Source organism: Zonotrichia leucophrys, chromosome 3, assembly GCF_028769735.1.
Source record: "Zonotrichia leucophrys gambelii isolate GWCS_2022_RI chromosome 3, RI_Zleu_2.0, whole genome shotgun sequence".
NCBI lineage: Eukaryota > Metazoa > Chordata > Aves > Passeriformes > Passerellidae > Zonotrichia > Zonotrichia leucophrys.
In genome coordinates, this window is record NC_088172.1 from 42,801,989 (window position 1) to 42,818,766 (window position 16,778).

The window sequence follows — 16,778 nt, forward strand, 5'->3', positions numbered from 1 at the left end:
CTCCCAGTTCTTTTATATGCATCATGGATCTTTATTTTTTATGCTTACCTTATGTCATTTCACCAAACAATTAACCTCTTCTTCACCTGGAAAGGTTTCAGTGATACTTATTGAGCAATCATGTGTAAGAGAACTGAAAATATGCATTTATAACACAAACTTTTAAAGATCTTGATCTTCATTGTCTTTGCTGATTCAAAGCTAATAACTTCTTAAAATAAAAAAAAAATAAATCTTTCTGAAGTGCAGTGTGTCAGTGAGTATAGTCCATTTCTGTATTTGGTGTATTTTAATACCTCCCCCAGGTGTAAGTCAGATATTTAGTATAATATGAGTGTTTCTGTCTTAGCAGCAGTATCTCATCTGACCTCAAACTGGAAAGGCTCTTCCATGGAAATATGAAAAGGCTGGAAGGCTGATGCTTAAAATAAAGAAGATAGAACAATCTTTCTGTAATGATTGCAGTGCCCATCAGTGCTGAGTGAATGAGAGTGGCATTACCAACAGCAGCATTGAACATTTGCTCTAAGGACACAGTTCAGAGCAGACAGCTGAGTGACTCTGCAGATGGATAATGCAAGGTTAGGCAGCTTGTTGGCTGCTTCTCCCCCCCCCCGCTTTTTTTTCCATCATACAGATAATCTCTTCCATAGCTCTCCTGAGAATAATTCAGTTAAACTTGTGCCATGCCTGAGGCAGAAAGGAGCTACAGTAAAGCATGTGTATTGCACTGGTGGAATCAAGTAATTTCTCTTTTATGCCATAATAAAAGTTAGGCAGCTGGGCAGGAAACATGCAAAGAAATTTTACTGTCAGTTATGGCCATTATTCCCAGCTTTAATTTTGGGTGGGGGATTGGCTGATGTGTAAAACTCAGCAGTTAAAACATTCCTATCTGTACTGACAAGAGCTGCTGACTGTTACAGGTGCAGTAGGAAGATGCCCCTCTTCAGCTGCAATGCCTCAGCAAACTTGCTTATCTTTAGATGGGCTATATTATAAAGCACCAGTGTCAGTTTTCAAAAAGGGAATGTCTCTAATCTCCTTTGAAAAGTTTTTGGTTTCATTGTTTGAGGAAGATGATCACAGAGCTGTGCATCTGTGCTTAGGCTTTTGTTTTAAGCCCAGCTGTGCAGAGCAAAGCTAAAGTCACGTAGAGCCTCAGTGACAGACAATGACGATGTCTGATTTTGTCATTTTATAAAAATTAGCTTTAAAAGACTTACTAATAATGTCCCTAGCTAAATATGAAGGCAACCCCCATCTCTGTGCACTTTTAAATGAAATAAAACAACTAAGCTACTTCAGCAGTTACTTAGAGGAAAATCTGAAATAGTTGAGGTCATAACTCAAACTTTCTCATGGTTTTGTTTTGCATTGTCTATCCACTATCCATGTGCACTAATCAGTGGCAGGCGTTACCTGTGAGTTGGAGAAGGCTAAAGGACATGCACATAATTGAAACTATGACAATCTCACATGTAAGCATTTCAGTATTCACGAGCATAGTGAATGTGTGATCTGTGCTGTTCAGGTGGCCTTGGCAGGGTTGCTAATTGTTCTTAGCTCATCTGGGTGCCCATGGACTAGTCAGTGACGAGAGCAAAGGCAGGAGGAAGCGCAGGAGGTGTAGATATTTTGTTTAAAAAGGTAAAAAGAAAGAGTGGTGTTCTACATAAACTTTTCTATTCCTGGAAGAGGAAGATGCAGGTAAATTCCTTCTTCAGCCTGGCAGTGTTCAAAGACGTCTCTCAGGAGCAAGCCCTGAGCAGTGGGTGTGGGATGGTCATAAGAGAGTCTCCCAAAAGTTGAGTTTCTCTTAGATTTTCCTGTCTTCTATTTGAGTGTAAAATGAAGACCAAATATGTCTCGATTTATGCAGCCACTTGTTTGCAAGGTCCATGATGCAAGAGAGAGAACAAGCTTGGGGAGCCTGGCTCATCCCGGTGCCAAGGTTTCTGAGAGAGGTGAAGAGTTGTAAGTGCAGATCCTGCTCCTTTTGTTGCTTCACACGTCATGGTGCATAGACAACTTTGGACGTGACACACGCGTGCACAGCTGTGCCCTAAGGAGTGAGGCAGCGATTATGCATGACAGGAGCAGCCAAGGGCAGCAGGATGGCCCTGGGCAGAGGTGCCCTGCCCCCAGGGGACATGTCCCTCCAGCACCAGGCCTCAACAGGAAAGTGAGCACAGCAAATGGCAACAGGGGCTGGTGGGGTGCTTTTGTCTAGACTCCTTCTGATTCTCTGCCCTCCAAGGGACTTGTTCTGTCACAAGAGCTTTTGAACCTCTTTGTGTCAGCAAATGTGTATTAATAAGGAAACTGTGCCTTGAACTATGTGTCTTTCTCTTCCCAGCCATGTAGCTGATGCCTCTTTCTTTGGATTTATGTGGCTTTCTTTGATGGTTGTAAGGATTGCTTACAAGGAAAACAAAGATTAGGAAGACAAGAGTAATAACACACATGATTTATGCTCACATATTTGCATGCCTTCAGATATGGTCCAATATTTAGGAGTTTAGTACTTTATTTAATAAACATAACTTTTAAGAACACAGTTAATACTACAATGTATACAAGCAATGAGACCACAGTTTTAGCTGATCACATTTGTCATGCTATGTCATCATATTTCCTCTTATAAAGACATTATTATTTGCATCAGCATAAAGCATGTGTAACATTTTTACTTAATGATGGTAATGTTTTTTTCCCAGGGGCCCCAGTCAAGATTGGGATCCCGACTGTGCTAAGTGCTGTATAAACACGCACAATTTAAGGAAAGATGTGACCTGAAAAGAGAGACAAAGGAGAAGATAAAACAAATCTGTTTTGAGATGAGACATATTTACACTGTTTAACTGTTTTTATAAGTTGGTGGATGGCTTATCTGTGCCTCAAGTTGTCATTAACTATAGGACTTCTTTTACTAGGCAAAACAATAAAAATGGCTTCAGAGCAGTGATTTAGATTAAAAAAGGATGTATATGTATATATTGATGAGGGAACTCAATGTCAAAGTAGTTTCTGGGTAGGAAGCTCAGAATCCTCTAGAGAATCTGGGAGAATGATCTGCTGGTAGAACAGGAAAGAAGGGAAGGAGCATGACAAAATTTAAGATTCAGGCATCTAATGGAAATACCTGTTTGATTTACTGAAACACTGGGACTCAGTGAAAGATTGAAATCTAAATTCCAGTGTGCTGTAATTAGAGTCACAGAACAGTTTTGATTGGAAAGGATCCTTAGAGGTTGTCTAGTCCAAGCCCACTGCAATGAGGAGGGACATCTTCAACTAGAGCAGGTTGTTCAGAGCCTACTTCAAGCTGACCTTGAATGTTTCCAGGGATGAAGCCTCTACCACTCCAACTGGTCAGATGGGTTAGAAAAATTACTTTGAAATATGATATTTTCACTTGGTTGGATAGATACTGCACAACACACACAGAACTCTCCCAAAGGAGTGGATAAGAAAGAAGGGCTCACAAGCCTGCTGTCACTGTGTTACTCAGTGCATGTCTGGTAGATGTGAAGCCCCAGTGATGCAGCCTGCAGCAGCATCAGCAGGAGTGACAGGGAGTGTTGGGCTGAATTTTTAACAGTGCCAGATGATATGGAGAGCATTCAGTTTTCTGTTTTGTCTGCTCATAGAAGATGATGAGACATCCAAGGAAAAGTGTATAGCAAATAGGGAGATAAAAAATAGTTGTATTTCTATTATGTCATGGTTTGAGCCTGGCACAGAGCCAGTGCCCCCATGAAAATGCCCTCACCCTGGTGTCTGCTGTGAGATATGACCAGGAATAAGCAAAACAGGCTCCAGCTTAAACATAAAGAACACTTTATTACCTAAACTATAGGAAAATAGGGAAAAACTATAAGGAAAAGGAAAAAAAAATTGAAAACCTTACAAAAAACCACTTTCCTCCTCCCCACTACCTGAATTTCCCAATCCAATACATTCTCCCAAATCACCAACTGCCCAGTCTGGCACCACACTTTAGTATACTCAAACTTCAGTTCATGAAGAGGAGAGGAGTCCTTCTTGTTCCATAGGCTTCCCCTGGAAACACGCTGAAACCTCTGTGCTTCCAATGTCACTCGGCACCGCCCGGAAAAAAGTCCTTTTGCCGCTTGTGACATCTTCCTTCCATGCCCAGTGCTCTCACCACCGTGCATGGACCAGAGCTGCTTTTAGGGTTGTCTTTTAAGGATGCCTTGTCTCACTCCAAAAAGGCACAGTCTCTGCTTTGGGACATCTGCCCCCCCATATTTTTCCAACCCCCTGGGGCCAAGGGGTCCCCACGATGAACCCTCCTGGTTCTGAGGCACTGCCTCCCCCTAAGTGCAGTCTCTGTATCACAGGAACAAACTGAGTCCATGGCCACAAGAAAAGTCCAGCCAAAAGGCCACTCCAAACATCTCTCTCTTCACTCAGCCAGTCTTCTCTACGTCCTTCGGGCCAGGTCCTTGTTTCATCTTACCTCTTATCTCCCTTCTTAGTCAGCTCCGAGGAGGATCAGCATTCTTGCAAGGCCCCAATCATGAAAGAAAGGGGGTTAAAAATCTCAGTCTCTGCCTGTCTCAGAACGACGATACTCCCACACGCGCTGCTGCTGCGGCCGGCCGGGCTGCACCCTTCTCCCCCCTTTCTCCTCCTGGGCCGGCTGCTATCACATTCCGTCTCGCTGACTCTCCTCTCTCTCTCTCTCCTGGGGGGAGAATGGCTGCCCGATGTCTCTTGGGGCTCCTCCACCCTTCCATCCTTGAGGGCCTTCTCACCCCCATCTCTGTCCAGGCCCCGGGCCTACCGCATGGCTGCCCCTCCCCCGCCCAGCAGCAGCGGCTGGACAGGGGAGGGAGATCCGACCTCTTCTCCTCGACGTCCCAAGAGAGCTTCCCAGGGCCGAAGCTCTGCTTTTTAACCCCTGTGTATTCTCGGAGGTGTGTCCAAACCCCACTGGCTACGCCAGGTGCCAGTATCAAACTCCGAACATCCATTGGTTTGACCACAGCATCCCAGAATTCCCACTTCTTCCTGGTCAAACCACCACAGTAATAGTAAGAAAAAAACCCATTGCAAAGCTTGAGAGGTGGTATTGTATTGAACGGGAAAATTAAAACCACTGGCAGCTCAAATGCTGATAAACCCACCAGATTACTGATACTGTTTAACATTAATTTTGGATTTTCTTCTAATAGGCCAACTACAAGCAAGATAATTAAGTCTGAGAGGTTATTTTGTTACTTGATTTTCAAAAAAATTTTAGGTGTTTTAGTTAGATTTTGAATATAAAAGTACATGCAGATGCATATCTGCTGAAAGCAGGGACTAAAATCTTGAGTGTAAAATTTGGAAAGTTTTTGCAAAAGTGCTTGTCAGTATGATAACTGTACTAATCACAAAAAGATGGGGATTGTTTTGTCAGGGTGATTTGATTTTCAGTGCTAACATACTCTGCAATTTAATTTCACTGTTTTCTACCAGAAACAGAGACTAGTTAATTTTTTATTTTGTTCCATTTTTCTTTCTGGTTCCAAACACATCTCAGAGGGTCTGCCAAAGTTTAAACGATCATGTTGTTGGTAAGTGATTTCTTATTAATAGATGAATTTTCTTTTCCATTTGTCTATTCATTTTATTTAATGAACTTGTTTTTGTGTCTCGTTTGCTCACTTATCTCAGCAGCAGGAGAATAAATAAGGGGAGAACCCAAAACTCAGCTCTTAGAAATCTATGGAGTGTCTTTCTGGAAATGTTTGAGAGGCCAAGAGACAAGCACACTGAATCACATCAGTCTCTGCTGCTTCATCTAAAGAAATAAGGGTGAAATACAGAGTTTCTAGCAGAAGATACCCTTCTGTTCATGTTAACATTTAATAAGGGACCATGAGTCTGAGATAGGAAAAGGAGAACTTTGCTATGAAATTGACAATATTGCTGAAACCGGAGACCAAAAGCAGTAATGAAGAGAGCCACTGGTGATACAGGAGCTCTGCTATGCCTGAACTACCAATTCTTCCTTTGTCTGATCTGTGCCACCTGGCAGAAACTGATAACTGGTGTTCTGTACAGAAAATAACTTTTTCTGAAGAAAATGAGGAATGCTGTCTTCTGTTATTTTGGATGAAGATGCAACAAACATTTCCCTAACAATGATGGTGCACAAAGAGTATACTCTATGTTAGAAATACTAACAATGAAAAATATACAAGTGTAGTACTCTACTGGTATAAGTACACACTGAGATCACTCCAGTTATCCTTAGGAATTTCGTGCATGGGAATGGACTTGAAAACACAACTCTTTTTCATATTTTTAAAAAAATAATTGAAGCATTATTAGAAATTTTCTTATGAAAATAAGGTTCATAAAGAAGTACTTTCATTTTTTACTATTCAAGGGGATTTAACTCCTTTTCAACCTTGGAGGTTAGTATGAAGGATTTATTTGGATTTCAAAGGCCATAGTGTCTCATAAAATTGTTAAAAAGCTACTCACCTGAAGTGCCATAATAGATCAAAATGGAAGAAGACAGGTGAAAATGAAAATACTAATTTTCAGCATGACAAAATGTAATCAATTGTTTGTCCTGGATGCCTCTAAGGACAAACCAGAAGTGGGCAAAAATGAAACATAAAGCATGGCTTTGTGAAAAGAATAATAATAATAACAGTGAATGCAAGTGATAGTAATGCATTACCTTTCATTTCTGGTCATACTGTGTTTGTCCCCCTTTTATAAATAGGAGCTTTAAAAGGTAAGGGGAAGAAGCAGGAGATAAGCCTTATGAGAGAAGACTACTTTTTGTTCTTGTGGCTTAGATCTCTAAAACAAGTAAGAGATGTTCTTTTCTTCTTATAGTTTAGAAAGAAAACAAACCATGTTGTTGAAAAAGCATGGTAAAAACATACCCAGTAATTGATTCCACAGGGAAGATAAATTTGTAGCTCAAATGAAAATCCAGGTGGGATTCTCTGCTGTAAGTCACCACTCAATGAAATGAACAAAATCCTTGTCTTCACATATATATCTACAAATAACACTATTGTAAAGTTTTCTCTTATATTTCCTGTACAAGGAAGGAGTTCTTTCCAAGCATGATATTGCTGAAGTACACTTCAAAGCAAAGTCAATTTTTAGACCTTATTTTTAGAAGGGTCACATAACCTGCTTTTAGCTGTAGTTTTTGTCCATCTGATCACAGCAAATTCTGGTGTATTTACCCATCAAGGGTGTTTTGTTTCTCTGAAGCATTTGGTATTGGCCACAGCTGGAGGTGAGATCAATGTTTCTCAGACTCAGCTGTGCTGCTTTTGAGCTCAGTGGGGTTGTGGATCAGGAAGTTTGTGGTGCCTTACAAGTCAATAGTCAGCAAGGAGTCAATTGTCTCTGGCTTGGCAGCATCGCAGCTTCTCCAGGACATAGGACCCACTGTGGTGATTGGCTGCACACGTGTAGCTGAGTAGCCAGCAATTGCAAAATTTATGCCAAGCCCTGGTGGACATAGACAGCAGAGCTGACCTGGTTTTACAGGAGGATCAAAATAACGGGAGTTGGGCAGGGAACTAAAGAGAAGGATTCGTGGTGAGGAGGGAAGGTCAGAGAAAAAGAGGCGAACTCAGTTAAATCCAGAGGCAAAAGGAGAAAGAGAGGCACAGAATAGAGGGAATTAACAGTCCTAAGGAAAGAAAAGTAGGAAGGCATGAGGATAGACAAGCAAAGCATCAGGCACTTTGGTGGTGAGCTATTATCTTTCAGTGAATCCATTGTTTCCTTAAACACTCTCCAATATCCTAGGACCTGCTGGCTGAGTGCTTTGAACACATTTGTATAAGGTGCAGAGCTGAAACATGACCTAAGCTGTTCAGATGTACTTTAAAAATGTTTAAAGCACTCAGTCAGTTGGGTCTTAATTGATTCATCAATAGCTTGTGGTTCATGCTCAGTTCAATAGCAATTGGTAGTTCAAGGTCTAAATTTAATATGGATTGTTGGTGAGATTAGTTCATGAACCATTGTACTTTATTTTGCCTGTTACTCAAGAAGCCCCAAGATCTACCTCTTACAAAGAGTCCTCAGTGCTGTGAGCCTGTACTTGAAATGACTTAAAAATGTCCTTTCTGCCTACCTACATAGTGTGGTTTTCAGATTCTTGTTTATCTTGTAGGCGTGAGTGAATCAAGTGAATTACTGTAGTTGAGAAATATATCTCACAAAACTTATGGTACTCAAAATCTGCAGATTGCTGCATCACACTCACCTTTGCAGCTGGCAAAGAACAGTAGCAGTATTTAATATACATGGAGGTGAAAGAGGACTGTAACCCTTGCTCCATTTCTTCTATTGACAACTCAGAAATAAATTTGAAGGATGGCTTCCTTCAAATTTATTGTGCCTACAAGCACCTAAGATGTGCTTCTGTATTTTTGATCTTGGTTTTGATTATCTGCACAGGAAGATCTGTACTTAAGGAGGTGGGACAGACTTCTTGAAGAGCTAATGTGATGATGAGTGAATAGTTTCTCAACATCTTCTTTCCATTATTCAGCATGATGCTGAATCTGCCTGTAAAAGAGCGTAAAACAGGAACCTTCTAGGCCATTGCTGCCTAATATCCTGAGCAAGGGTTCTGCTTCTTTGTTTTGACTTCTGTTATAGAGGAAAAAAAAAATGAGGGGAAGAAATTTCACTGGTATAAAGCCCATAAAAATGCAGGCAGGTGTATTGACCCCTGGAGGTGGAATGGAGTGATGGAATAAGCTGGTATCCCCAAGTGTGGAGAAACATGGAGGGATATAAAGTGGCTGCCTCATTAAGCACAGCAAGTGCCTTGTGGTGCCTACAGCTCATGAGCAGTTAGCTCACTGCCATAGCAGTGAGAGGTCCATTTCCCAGCTAGTGAGGATTGTTTGCGTTGTAGAATTGCTGCTGTGATTGTCGGCTAAACCCTTCAGTTTAACAAGGCGACTTCTACGTCATGCAAATGCTTTTGGAAATTATTATTTTTGCATAGATGTTGACCTTCCAAATGATCCACCTCCTTTCATGGTATTGGTTTTTGTGGCTTAATGAACTGCATTCACTTGATTCAAACATTTTCCTCATAAACTCTGAGCTGTATGTTGATAGCTATCTTTTGATGCATTAAAATATGCCCTTTTCATTGTTTGCCTCGCATTCATAAAATATAGCTTTTTATTATTTTACATTTTAATAAAGGATGTGAAAAGTTTAGAGAGCCTTCTGTATGTCTGTAACATTTGTTAAAACATCTTGAGAATGTTTCCATTGACAGACTGATAATTACTCACATTGCTACTTCTTCCAGAGCATAAATAGTTGTAATAAATGCCACCTATCACAATTTTAAATGAAAAATAAGTAATTATAAATAGTTTTCTGGCTGACCAGTAGGTTGAAGTCTGTATTTGAATTTGTCAAAAAAACATGAGCAGTAGATCTACAATAATCACAACTAATTGCAAATGGTTTGTGAAAAATCTGGGACTTCTTCATCATGTACCATGTTCACGATGAATAATTCAGTTGGCTCTACTGTTGTGAGGCACCATATACTGATTTTTATAGTGTATAAGCAGTTCTCACTGGTTTGGATTACTTTTTGCTTGCTCAAATCTGTGTAAAAGATTACTGTCTGAGCAGCTGTAGCTATTCTGATACTTTATGAGAACAATGTAAAAGAGTAAAGGGGAGAAGCTTAGGTAGAAATAATGGGCTAAAACTGAGCCAAGGACCAAGGATAAATATCTGCAATGTCTAGGTAAGTTAATTAAAATAAAAGTTTAGAAACATTATGTAATGCAAGGAGGCAAAAGAAAGTATCTAAATGCTAAATTTGTTCAAAGAAGTTACCTTCTATCACACTAATAGATAAGGAAGAGTTTGTCAGGTTTTGATCTGTTAAAAGTAGGTGATAACTTGCACATTGTATAAGTAATTGTTTTGCTGTCATAGCACTTGTGCTGTTCTTTGAGCTAATTATTTGAGTGAACAGAAAAGTAAGATAATTTTAAAGGATATTAGATACTGTAATAAGAAAGAACTCATTGGAATATGCTCATGGGTCACTTCAAAAATTGTCCTTGTAAAAGGAAATGTGACTATTTTTGAAAGGAAACCTGTTTCTTCAAAGGTTAAAACTGTATTGACAGTTTATATGATTCAATAACTGTTTTTCAAGATAAGGCCTACATAATTTCAGATGTTGCATGATTTTCCCTGCGTAAATGAATGTCAGAAAATGGAAAAGGCTCATTTTATAAGCCTGAGTGGCAATTTTCTTATTATGCTGTCATATGGATTAAGTGCTTGCCATTCTGAATTGTGCTGGCTCAAAAAACCATTTGGGCCAAGATTAATGAAATCAGCAGAAATAATGTTTGTTTCCCTGGACATTTTATTGACATTCTTAAATGGCCTGTCAGATCTCTTTCCTAAGATCATTAGCTTTCTGATAGGGTTTGATCTTTCATTTGAAGAGCTCTAACTTCAAACCTGCCCTTCTCCTGGTTGTACCTTGCAGCACCTTCTGAAGGACAAGACCTGCTCCCACAGTAGAACCCATGAGAGAGGATAAAGAGTCCTGGAGACATTAAAGTACCTTAGAGAAGTCATCAAACTGTATTCAGGAATGATTTCAGGAATTGTAGTAAATCTGAGTGGTCAGGGTAGGGCTCCAGCCAGGGATAAATTGAAGATGTGTGAGAGGTTGGTCTGTCTTGGCAGCTGGATGCTGCAAGCAGGCATGACCTCACTGTGCAGCCCAGATGTGCAGTAGAATATGCACTGCGTTCAGAAAGGATCAATGTCTCCTGGGTGACTTAAAACCAGTAAAGCTAAGGGGAACAATCAGTCTGATTAAAAAGTGAATTGCCCTAGGTTGGCTCTCCAGGGACATGAGACAGACCAGGGTCTGCCTAGCTTCAGCAATGAGGAGTAGCTGGGATTAAATCAGCCTGAACTGTTTGCCTGGATTTCATTGTGTTTCTTCACTCTGCCACTGAAAGTAGCGTGGATGTTGTTAATGTGAACCCCGTGCATCTGTGGATGCTGAGCCTAATTTGAAATTATGGGGGCTAAACTGGAAACGTGATACTCACCAGAGGTGGAGGGCAGGGACATTGGGATGCTGGGCAAGTATGAATGCAGTGTCAAAGTGACTCTTGCTGCTGCTGCTGTCAAAAATATCAGGGTGGTCATAAGAATAACAATATCAGAGCATCAACTTGTTAGAGGTAGAGGTGTACTAGAATACTGATGTCAAATAAACTGACATGCAGTTGCATGTGTGCACCTATGTAGCTACACATATATGCATATAATTATATTTTTTCAGGAATATCTAATGTTTGTGTGCACCTGTGAGGCAAAAATAATTGTCTACAGGGGCTTGCATGATGCATCCAGGGAGAGCAAGCCCATGAGGCATATGGACAGAAAAGTGAGTATTGGATATGGATTCTTGCTCACATTGCTACGACAGCCTTTGAGGTCAACATAAGGCTGATCATGGAATTGAACTGTACACTGAAACCAGACCTCATGCATAACAGTATGATGTAAAATGAGGGCTCTTAGGATGAATTTTGCCCTTGGCTTTAAGACATATATAGAACATATTTTTAAAGGTATTTCACCCTTGTCTTACTGCAACTCTCCTGTAGAGCCACAGTATAATGTGATCTGAACCCCTTTGTGTTCTGTACCAGCATAACAGGGAATCTTCAGATGGAAGGAGATGACATGGTGGAATGGATGTGCATGATAGAAATGGAGGCATGGGATAAAAAAGAGAATCCACTCATTTCTAATTTTCCATTAAACCTGAATATAATGCCAAAGCTAGTGCTTAGCTGCACAGAAAGAATTCTAAGTTTTGAGAAGTTTTTTCTCACATTTCTTATGAGATGTGCGAGATCATGGATCACTGTTTGCACTGGCCAAAGGGCTTCAGTGACAGTCCAATAAAGACAAAAGGTATATTTCTTATCAAAAAATATTTTCCTTTTCTTTTCCTTTTTCTTTTAAAAGTATATTTTCAAATTTTCTATGAAAGCTTGAAAACATCTTTTCCATATACTTTTATTCTTTGCACTTTTTTTGAACTTCTGAGCTATTGAATACCTACAGCTATTTCTTTAGAGTTTGGCTGGCCTTCCAGAAGCAGATATGAACTCAGCAGCCGCTTTATTATCAAAACTGAAGATGCAATTCTGCAAATGAAGCATGCAGAATGTCTGTTGTATGACAAGTAAGCTGGAAGCTCGAGATGGACAGGTTATACGGCACTTATTTGCAGAAGGCAGCAGAGCACAGGGCAAAGTGAGGTTTCAGTCTGTTTGTGATAGCAAAGCTGTGTACACAAGGCTCCCTGGTGGAGGGGTGACCCTCTGTGATGTGACGCAGAGCCTGAGTTTGGTAAATAGATGGCTGGAGCCTCCTGTACCCTGCCAGGCCTCCCTGTGTGCAGAGGGACCGTGTGACTGGTCTCCCTGCTGCTGTGATTGGCATCCCCTCCCACTCTATGCTGCTTTTCATAACATTTTATTGTGCCAGTAACTGGGGCATATGTGGACAAGCTGGCTGTGGTGCAAATAATATAACAATGAAAACCACCCCTGGCCAGTAACACCTAATGTTTTGTTAATCACTAATCACAGCCCATGTGAGTTTTGGTGCTGTCAGACTTTATCAGATGGTTGAAGTGTTTTAGGAAGGTAAGAGTGGTTGTACTGGATCAGAGCAGAGATCCACCCAGCTGACTACAAAACTGGCCTGAAGAAGACATGGGGGAGTTTATGAGAACAGAAAAATTATTTTCCCTAGTATTCTCCCCAGTTTATTGTGCTCTGCAGTTTAGGGTTTTCTTGAGCCAGGGATTATATGTTTGTGCATACCAGCCTTCACTGCATCTTCAATTACTTTCTCTAATTATTTTCATTATGGTTTATGAATAAAATAGATGTTTATCCATGATTTCTGAATTTTTGATGTGGGTTTCATTTCTCTCAAAAAAAAAAAAGTTTAGAGCCTCATAATTTGTAAACTTTGGCTGAAACCTAAGCCTATTAAAGTGAAATAAACTAGAAAAAAATTTTTCCTAGACTGTCCTGTTTGTCTCCTTTTTTTTTTGTTTGTTTGTTTTAATTGAAACCAAAAATACCTTCTAGGAAGCCATTTTCTCAGTGCACAAAGGACAAGGAAAAGGAATCTGTAGTTTGAAAAGGAAAAAAGAAAGGAACTAGGTAATGGTTTTATATTTCCCTAAGAGCATAGGACTGGTTCTTATAGTGATCCAACATCTCTGAGGAGAGAGAGCTTTCCAATGTACTCCAAAATGAGTGATTTGGTGGAATAAATGCATACAAAATTAACCTATTGGCCAAGAAAATATAATGAGAAAAATAAAAATAATGAAAACTCTGCAGAGTAGCTTTTTTCTTCTTTGTCGCGTGATATTTCCTTGTAAGAAATGCGTATCTTCTCCCAGGCATGGCTGCTGCTTTTCCTGAAGGCAGCCTGGTGATGCTTCTGGCGACAGCAACTTGTAGGGTAATCTTCATGAGCTTCACTCTTTCTTCCTGCTTTGCCTTTCCCCTTCAATTCCCCACCCACTCACAGGCCTGGGCATCTCCCCTGAATTTGTAACCCATTCCTGAGCCAAGACTGCAAAGATGGCTTGGAGGGGGTAGCAAGAGGTGCTGCTTCCCAAAGCACTGGGCAAGCTGTCTGGAGGGGAGCTTCTGGCTCAGCCTCAATACCTTTGAGGTGCCACACTCTTCTTCCTGCCCCATCCCTCCCTAGGCATCACTCTCCTTGCTGTCTACTCTCATCAGCACTTGAAATTGTTTTATTCGATGCAGCCCTTGACTAAAGGAGAATTAGGGAATAAAATATACATGCATAAGAATTTTTTCAAGCGTTGAGGTGATAATATGGTGAATGTTGCTGAAGAGCCTTGGATAAGGGTTTGCTGTTTGAATAAAAAAACCTCAGCAGTGTTTATTACTCGACACTTGAGAATTTCCCTGGTACCTTGTCTGGCTGCAAGTGCCAGGCAGGTCTTAACTTCGTGTTAAGATGAGATGTTTGTCTAGCAATTTACCTCTGTCCATTCTTCTTTTTCCTTATCTTCTTTTCTTTAGTGTCTCCTCTCACTTGTTTTTTTCAGACACAAAATTCAGAGCATGCTGTGGATGGGAGCTTTTGCTCTCTCCTGGTAGTGGTCAGTTGTAAGGACCAGGGAAACAGAAGATTTTGGGTCCACTGGACATCAAAAGAAGTGTCTGGATGCATTAAAAAACAACTTCCTAACAAGCCCACCAAGGTTAATGGGTTTTCCCCTGGCAGTTGCAAATTCATTTTGCTCTCATCTTCCCCCTCCTCCCAACTTGTGTAATTTTAATCAAGTTCCTGTAAAATACTGTTCTAAATTGTTATATGCTGTGGCAGTGATTATTGCTTACATGTAGAATGTAAGAAAGGAGAAAGGAAGCTGATTTTTGCAATTTCCACAGGAGGTTATATCCACTTTTTTCTTAATCCCTGCCACACAAGGTCACCAAGCAGAGAGCTATAATTTGAAAAGCAAAGTAGGTGCAATTTGAAATGGCTAAATGATTGGGAGCTAAACCATGGCCATGTCCTAACCAGACTAGCCTCAAAGATGAATGAATGCAAGACCTGTTTTGCACTGGTCTGGGCATAAATTTTGTTATTACTTACAATTTTGTTATTACTTACAATACCAGAATGTCTTGCTGACATATATTCATTAAAGCTGTGTTGCAACCTCAGTCAGCCTCTAAATGTCCCCAAACATCCCAGCAATCATACACTGCCTCTGCTAGCTGATGTGCTAACATAAGACTTTAGCTGTCATTTTGGTATTTTAATATTAGTCACTACACAGCTTACAAATATTTAGAGAAAATCCTTAGTGTCAAATCTTCCTCCCACATAAAAAAGATAATTTCATATTTCTCATTATAAATTTGTTTTTCACTGAGTTAGCTCCCTTTAGATCCTTATCCCAATTTTAAAATCGCCTGTCACACACTTACAACAAATTTCTATTGATCTCCCTTTTGAGCAATTTCTTTCACAATGTTAAGGGTAATAACGATATTTATTTTGGCATACACACTCTCCCTGCTGTGTAAACACACAGAGGGATGGTTTTAGGGAGATCCTGTTTTTCCTGTGCCCGGGGACCCCGAGCGGCCCCGCTCCGCTCCAGCCCTAAATAAGAGCGCTCGGGACACAAGTGGGAGGCTGAGGAGATCAAGTTGCTAATGCAGCAAAACCCACGAGGGCTCAGTTTGTGCAGTTTTGCAGGGAAATGTGTGTGTTGGCAGTCTGGGTTTTAAAACACTTGGCAAAGAGCCAAAACAGTCCTGCCTTGTCATTCAGTCTCTGGTGACTTTTCTGCAAATACACCCTGGTCTGTGTTACTCACCCTACATGGAGTGTGGGGATAGTAACTGGTTGTTATCCTGGGGATGAGAATAGTCAAATAACAGCAGCCTAATTTTATTGAGCTGTCCTCTTTGTTTCTCTGTCCACTTGAGATTTGTTTCGTATTGCCCTCCCTAGATGATTTTTCATGCATACAAACAATCTATACAACAGAAATTCACAGTCTATTAAAGAAAAATTACAGTCTATTAAAATACAAAGAGAAACACCTTGGTATAAATTTTCCATGCTGTTGTAGCAGCACATTTGTGTGCACAGATATATATGATGAAAAAAACTTTGCTTTTTTATACAGTGTTTTATAGTGTAATAAGAAACAACTGCAATCAAACACCCACAATTTAACTAAAATCTCATGTTGCCAATTCATAATATCATACATATTTCCCTCGGAGTGGAATAGCTTATTAATAAATTTTTCTCATGATGTGTCCATTTTAATCCATCATCATCATCATCATCATCATCACCATCATCATCATTATTATTATTGTTATTGTTGTTGTTGTTATTACTATTATTTAACAGCATGTGTACCTGACTTTCCCTTTCATTCCCAGACATTACTGTCTGACATCTCTGTTGCACAGCTGCAGCCTTTGTTAATGGCAAACTTTTTGTTTGCCACCCTCAGTAATGTCACCTCCACTGTGAGTTTTAATAAACAGCTTTCCCTGCTAGGCCTTCCTTCACCCTAACCAACTTTTGCTTTGCTGGTTTTGTTTCTGCCACACATTTAGCTGTGAAGATCTTTATTTCCTCTACTGTGATCAAGTCAAATCTTGCTGAAATGCCCAGTGCAGCAGTAAGAATGGAGATGCTCATTATAAGCTCTATGGCAATAAAAGTGCTTTAAAATTGTAGGTAATATTGAATTTCAAACTTCTGTGGGATGATAGCTTGACTAAAATCCTTCTATAAGATTTTAATTTACTCTGGTTACTTCTTTCTAAAAGTTTAAGCTGTAGATCATTGGAATAAATCCTTCCTTTCAGCGTACAGGAGACTGGCCCTGAGTGAAGTCCAGAGTTTGATTTAGTTAGGAAAAGTGATGATGTTTTTTGAGCTTTAGAGGAAAGATTTAAACAGTGGAATTTCCTATATAGTGCTTTTATAGTGGTAAAGAAAAGCATTTTCAAATTTGCTGTGCATTAAGTCGTCATCCTCTGTGAGGCTAACAGACAGTTAAGATTTCAGTTTACAGAGGAGTTGTGAATTATTGACAAGGGGTTTCAGAGCAGAGAGTGCAAACCCAAATATTTTGGTACCTGGGA